The following is an 8,036-nucleotide window of genomic DNA, read 5'->3' on the forward strand; positions in this document are numbered from 1 at the left end:
CTAACAATGTCCCTTATCTAGCCTTACCCTCTTCTCCTTTCCTTTACGCCTTATCCGTCCTTCTCTTGTCCGGCCCTCTACTAAAGACAACCTAGTAGACAAAGTCGCGTTGCCTTTCTACCTGTACTTAGGCAGGCCTCTTCTAGGGCACAATAGGCTAGCCTACTAGGTACATTCTATATGTATTTGCTAAATCGTAGTTATAAAGATAGTCGTAAGTTAAGAGAAGGAGAGAGAGTGTGTGTTAAATTTAAAAGAGGTTATTATAAAGTTAAGTCTATTAGTATTAATATATAGTATATTAAGAAATTGTCTCTAGGCGCGATCTGCCGACGTATATAGCTACTAGGTAGGCTCTACGTATATTAATATAATTTAATGTGTTCGTAACGTAAAAATAGAAGGAAGGATGTCGTAAAGCGACTGTTAAAATAATAAGTGTTCTTGTTGTTTATAACGATATTATTGTAATCCTTAAGTTTTTCGTACGAGTTTTTCGCGTAAAAACTCTGTTTTATTAGGCCTCCGGCCCTCCCTCGTAACGTCGACAGCAATAACTCTATAGCTACTTAAGATATCGACAATCTAATCGTAAGAGGGGCTCTTGTGTTACTCCCTCTTTACTCTGGCAGTGGTTTTAAGGCCTCTTTCTAAAAATTTTCGTTCTGTAAAAAATCATGTTTTTCTCTTTAGAAATACTAAAGGAATATAATAATTTCTTTATAGCTACTTTATAGCTACTTTACTTACGTATTAGCTACTAGTACCTCTACTAGCTTTGACTAGTTTAGGGGTATGTCCTTAAGACCTTATAGCTAGTACTTATATAGTACGTATAATAGTGTTATATTTATTATAAAGTACTATAAGGTATTATATACAAATTTAGTAAGATCTAGCTTAGTTACTTAGTTGTCTTATATAAAGCTATAGTAAGTTTAAAGGTAATACTTAATAGCTTAGTTCTACTATTCTGTCTACCTGTCTATTTATAAGTAATAAGCGGTACTAAGTTACTATAATGTTACTAAGTACTAGTAGAAACCTCTAGAATTTACTTATAAAGAGAGAGCCTTAGTCTAAGATAATACTATCTAGAATTCTAAATTATTATATAACGTAGTGTATTAGAAGAGACGCTAGTCTATTACTAGTAAGATAATTAGTTATTAGAATATATAAGGAAAATTTTGTAAATTAGTCTATAATAACAAGTATTAAATTATATAGTTTGTCTACTACGTTATAAGAGTAAAGTAGCTACGTAATAAAGTTAAGTAAGATCTCTTACTAAAGTTTAGTAAGAATAGAGAGTAGGGCTAACTTACTATATAGTAGATAAGTTCTTACCTTTGTTCTTTAATAGATAGTATAAGTAAAAACGTAATAGTAGACGTCTTTATTAAGACTTAGCTAAAAGAAGGATTAAGAAAGCCTTTTCTTTGTTTTACTAACTCTTTAGTACTTACCTACGGTCCTTATAGTACTTAAGCTAGCTTAAGCTAAGCTTTTGTTAATAAGATGTTAAATATCTTAACTACTTAAGCTAGCTTAAGCTAGGCTTAACGCTTAAGCTAGCTTAAGCTACATTAAGTATTTTTAAACTAGGCTCTATAGGGCTATAAAAGGCTACATACAAAAGACGTATATAACGTATTAAATTTATTAAATTTAAAGGGATTATAACAGGTATTTAAAGTAGGAATCGCGATAGGTATTTAAAGGGATCGTGATATTTAAAGGGATCGCGACAGGTACTTAAAGTAGGGATCGCGACAGGTATTTAGAGGGATCGTAATATTCGAAGGGATTACAACAGGTATTTAAAGTAGGGATCGCGACAGGTATTCGAAGTAAGGATCGCGACAGGTATTTAAAGGGATTGTAATATTCAAAGGGATCGCGACAGGTATTTAAAGGGGTTGTAACTATTTGAAGTAGGGATCGCGACAGGTATTTAAAGTCAAAGGGCTATAAAGGATTAGTAAAGGCTATTATAAAGGGTAAAGAGACAATCCGTAAGGGCAATAAAGGGCTATAGAGGGCTATAGAAGACTGTAGAGGGCTGTCGAGATCCGTAAAGGCAATAGAGGGCCGTAGAGGGTAAAGGGACGATTCGTAAGGGCTGTCGAGATCCGCGAGGGCAATAGAGGGCCGTAAAGGGCCGTCGAGATCCGTAAAGGTAACAGAGGGCTGTAGAGGGTAAAGGGACGATTCGCGAGGGCAACAGAGGGCCGTAGAGGGCTGTTAAGATCCGCGAGGGCGACAGAGGGCTATAGAGGGTAAAGGGACGATTCGTAAGGGCAACAGAGGGCTGTAGAGGGCTGTTAAGGGTAGTCGTAAAGGTACTAGGTAAGGGCCGTTTGTTTATATATAAATAAAGCTAAGTTACGTAATTTAGGATCTAGAAATTAAAAGTACTTAAAAAAAAAAAAAAAACTCTTAAAAAGAATTCTTAAGTTTACTAAAATAAAGTATTATAACTTAAGTAAGCTTAAGCTTAGCTTAATAGATCTTAAGAAAGCTTAAGTAAAGCTTAAGAAAGCTTAGATAAATTTTAAGAAAGCTTAAGCTAGCTTAAGAATATCTTAAGCTAAGCTTATAGCTTAAGCTTACTTAAACTATACTTTACTTTATCTTAAGCTTACTTAAAGCTATCTTAATCTTATCTTAAGCTTTCTTAAGTACTATAAGAATAGCAGGTAAGTACCTTATAGTAGGTACGTTATAAAAAAGCTTTAGTAACTCTTTACGTAAGCCTAGATTATTAGGTATATATATACGTCTATAATACTATAGTAGCGTATTATCCTTAAACGTCTATAAAGACCTAGTAGTACCTTAGCTACCTTACTACTTTTTTTACTCTTTATTTATAATAAAGGTATTCTTTTACTACGTATTATAAAGGGCTTCTAATAGTAATAGTAGTAATGTCGACGTTACTATTACTTAGCTATTACTCTTACTAGCCTAACTCTAAGTAAAGTTCTTTACTAGTATAAGAGTATTTAATTCGTAACTTAAAACTCTAGTAATAAAAGCATAAGGTCTCTAAGACCTACGATCGCCTTAGTCTACTAGCTAGCATAAGTCTAGCCTCTTATACTAGAGTAATTCTACTAAGATAGTATACGTTAGAGAGGTCGCTAGACTTTTAAAAAGAATAGAAGAAATTAAAAGAACAAAAGAAATTAGAAGAATAAAAAGAATAAAAACTTTGTTTTAAATAAGCCTTATAGTAAAACTAATAGCTTTTAAAGTAACTACGTTTACTTAGAATTTATTAAGGAAAGTTACTAAGAGAGCTTATTACGCCTTTAATTACTTATTAAGATCTTATAAGTCAGGTCGTTATAACAACCTATTAGTAAGGTTTTAGTTACTTTTCTTATATTTAATCTTAAAGTTAAAGATAAAAAGTTCTTCTAGCTATCTTACTTACTACTATAACAACTTTAGCTTTATAAAGAAGTAATAGTAGTTTAGGTAGTCTATTAAAACTAATACTAAACTTTATATATATACTAAGTATAGTCTCTATAACCTAAAAGCCTTAATAATAGCTATTAACTTAGCGTTAATAGTATTATAGTATAGCTCTAGCCTCTTTAGCTTTCTAGAAATAAATGTAATAAGGTACTAGTAGCCTTCTTATAGCTATAAAAGGACAGTACTAATAGTATAGATAGATATATCTGTTTTTATATACGTAAGTAGTTTAGAGTTATAGTAACGTAAGAAAAAGGCCTTTATAAAGACTAGTTACAACTTATAGAAGGCTTTTAAGGCTTTAGAACTTAGTATAATAGTACTAGTAACGTCGTTATAAAAGAGATTCGTTAGTAGTATAGTAATCTTTAAATAATTCTTAATAAAGTACTTATAAAACCTAGTAAACCTTAAGAAGATATAAATGTCCTTTATAGTTATAAGAATAAGCTATTCTTAGATTATAGAGATACGCTTAGGTTTAATACAAACTTCTTATAAGTTAATAACGTATCTTAGGAAACTTACTTACTTTATATTAAACTTGTACTTTAAGAGGTTAGTATAGAGGTTATATTATTAGAGACGTTTAAGGACGTAGTAAACATACTATATATATTCTTCTTTATTTATAAAGTAGATAAGGATATTATTAAGATATATAATACAAATATTATTAATAAGATTCTCTAGTACTTTGTTAATAAAGGACTAAAAAGTCGCTAGTACGTTTACTAGCCTAAAGGGTATAACGTAGTATTTAAAGTAACTATATTAATACTAGAAAGCTGTTTTCTACTTATTACTAGCCTTAATACAAACTTAATAGTACGCTTTACGTAGGTTAAGCTTAGTATAGACGCGGGCTTATAATAGCTAATTAAGGATCTCTCTAATTAATAAAATAAAGGCTTAGTTCTTTTTAGTTATACTATTTAATACCTAGTAGTTAACGTAAAGTTGTAGCTTCTTTCTTTTCTTTAGAACAAATACCTTACTGCCAATAGTACATGGTTTTAAACTAGGCCTAAGATAGGTTTAAACTAGTTTTAAACTAGGCCTAAGTTAGTTTTAAGTTAGTTTTAAAACTAACTTAAAACTAACTTAAATTACCCTTGTTACTATAACTCGCCTAACGTTTTAAGGCTTAAGCTAGTTTTAAAACTAGCTTAGGTTTAAAACCAGCTTAGAGCTAGCTTAGAGCCAGCTTAGAGCTAGCTTAGAACTAGCTTAGAGCTAGCTTAAGGCCAGCTTAGAGCCAGCTTAAGGCCAGCTTAGAACTAGGTTAGAACCAGGTCAGAACCAGGTTAATACCAGCTTAGAACTAGGTCAGAACCAGCTTAAATCTATGTAATATAGTACCTATATTACTACTTATCCTACGATCTACGATCTGATTAATCTATTGTATCTATCCAACTATCTATCTATCTATTGTATCTATTGTATCTATCTATCTATCTATCTATCTATCTATCTATTATATCTATTGTATCTATCTATCTATCTATCTATCTATCTATCCATCCATCTATCTATCTATCTATCTATTGTATCTATTATATCTACCCATCTATCTATCTATCTATCTACCTATCTATTGTATCTATTGTATCTATTGTATCTATCTATTGTATCTGCTTACAGATAATCCAACCTCTATTCAACTATTATATAAAAGGCAGTGTTGTTGTTATAATCGTTATCGTTATCGTTATCGTTATTGTTGTTCTATAGTACATTAGGCAGGGCTATAACTATGTAATCCCTCTACTACCTTATAGCAGGTAGACTACCTACAACTACCTAGTTTGTTGTCTAATATACAAGGAAAGGTAGTACTAGATCAGCCTTGCCTAGATCCTTAAGTTAATGCCTAATAAAGAAAAGGAATCACTTGCCTTAAAAGGTAACTACTATAAACTAAATGATCTAGTAGATCCTCTTATTAACTCGGCAAAACTTATGTATCTTAAAAGTCTGTCTCTTCTTACTATTACCTACCGAGCTTACTATACTCTAATACTACTGTATTTTATCCTACTATAAGAACTGTACAATATTTTAAATACTGTAGTCCTACTCGAATACTTGTTAGAGTAGCTAGCTAAAGAGAGAGGTAGAGGGTATAGTCGAAAGTATTAGATCTTTTTTGACTTAGAGTATGTTAGTAACCCGTTATGTAATCTTATATCCTTTAAGCGTAATGTGTACCTGTATATACTTATTGTCCTTCTATACCTTAATGCCGCCTGTATTACCGCCTGTATTATTATTATTATTAGTATTAGTAGCATCTATAATATATCGCTCTAAGAGTAGGACAAAGCTACGTATTAGACTTAGGCAGCTAGCTTTAATTATCTTTAATAGCCCTAATAGTTCTAGAAAAGCCTTTGCCTATCCGCCTATAAAGCTAAGTCAAAGTAATTAAGAGATGTTATCCTTTAAGAACAGGTATACTATTAGATTTAAGGGTACTACTACGTTAGCCTATTACTTTTATTTTCTAACAATATATTAGTACTACTATTAATATATTAAGGGACTTACGTATATATAAGCTCCTTACTAAGTACATTATAATTTATTACATACCTATATTTAAATACGTTGTCTATAAGATAAAGGCTAACGTAGACATTTAGCAGACATCTTAGTTTATCTTATTTTAAGAGCACAGGTCTTTACTTAATAGGTTTTAACCTAAGTAATGACTTTAGTCTTAATCCTAAGTACTCTCTCTACCTGTAGAATACCTCTTATCTATTAACATAACTAACTCTACTAGCTCTACTATATTAGCGTCTACTGTATTAGTGTTAATAAGATATAACTAACTAGAGTACTCGACGTCTTTATCTGTATCTACTGTATTAGCGTCTACTGTATTAGCGTCTACTGTATTAGCGTCTTGTAGGCGTTAATAAGATATATAACTAACTAGAGTAGTGCTTAGCGTTAGAGTCTACTATATCTGTCGTATCTACTATATTAGCGTCTACTATATTAGTATTAATAGGATATATAACTAACTAGAGTACTCGGCGTCTTTATCTATATCTACTGTATCTATTATATCTACTGTATTAGCGTCTATTGTGTTAGCGTTAATAGGATGTATAACTAACTAGAGTACTCGGCGTCTTTATCTGTATCTACTATATCTGTCGTATCTACTGTATTAGCGTCTACTATATTAGCGTTAATAAGATATATAACTAACTAGAGTACTCGGCGTCTTTATCTGTATCTACTATATCTACTTTACTACTGTCCTTATCCTTACTAACATCCTCTTTATCCTCTTGATCCTCTTTACCCTCTTTACCCTCTAATTAGCTAGAAAAGACTTTGCTAACCTCTCTATCTTCTGTAGGCACTACAGGTGCCTTTAAGTTAGTATCCTTTATAGTATTAATTAAGAGTAATAGACAACGACGACAATTCTAGAATATAGTAAATACTTCTTTAGTAGATAGTGGTTCCTTAAGATAAAAGCTAGTATTAGTAATCAATAATATAATGCTATATAGTAACGTTAGAAGTACCTACTCTAAAGGCCTGTCTTCTTTAATACGTAAGAGGGATTAAAGAAATAGCTGTCTGTACTAACTAGTACGTCTATAGTATTATAGAATAAGGGGAAGGAGAAGTATAGTACGCCTTGTTTTAGATAGTAACTAGGAGAAAAGGTGTAGTATAGACTAGATACAAGGCTACCTTAGAGGAAATAAGAACACTTATATAGCCTTAATAAAGGCAGTTCGACTATTAATTAATAGTATATTGTTTAAGAGAATACTAAACACTACTCGGCTAATTCTACGCTATTTAGAATAAGGGATATTATATCTACGACTAAGGATAAGATCAAGCGTTAGTGTAATAGATATAATACTTACGTGCCTTTCTATAGTATCTTAAGTAAGGTTTAAACCTAACTTAAGATTATCTTAAGTAAGTAAAACTAAGTTAAGCCTAGTTTAAGCCTAGTTTAAAACTACTTAGAACTTAGCTTTAGGTTTTAGGTTTAAGGTTTAAGGCTTAAGTTTAAGGCTTAAAGGTTAGGCTTAAGGTTTAAGGCTTAAGTTTAAGGCTTAGGTTTAAGGTTTATACTTAGAACTTATACTACTACTACTATATAGTATTATTCTAAAATCACGTGATTTTATATTACATAACTAAGCTAATAGAGTTAGCTTTGTTTACATGTAAACAAACGCTCTCTACCTTTACGAATCCCTTCTATAGCCAGCCCTCTATAGCCCTCGACAGCCCTCTATTCTTAACAGCCCTCTGTACCTTCGCGAATACCCTCGACAGCCCTCTGTTCTCGACAGCCCTCTGTTCTCGACAGCCCTCTGTGCCTTTACAAATACCCTCGACAGCCCTCTGTTCTTAACAGCCCTCTGTTCTCGACAGCCCTCTATGCCTTTGCGAATACCCTTGACAGCCCTCTGTTCTCGACAGCCCTCTGTTCTCGACAGCCCTCTGTTCTCGACAGCCCTCTGTACCTTCGCGAATACCCTTGACAGCCCTCT

The sequence above is a fragment of the Amorphotheca resinae genome (genome assembly GCF_003019875.1).
Source record: "Amorphotheca resinae ATCC 22711 unplaced genomic scaffold M430scaffold_2, whole genome shotgun sequence".
NCBI lineage: Eukaryota > Fungi > Ascomycota > Leotiomycetes > Helotiales > Amorphothecaceae > Amorphotheca > Amorphotheca resinae.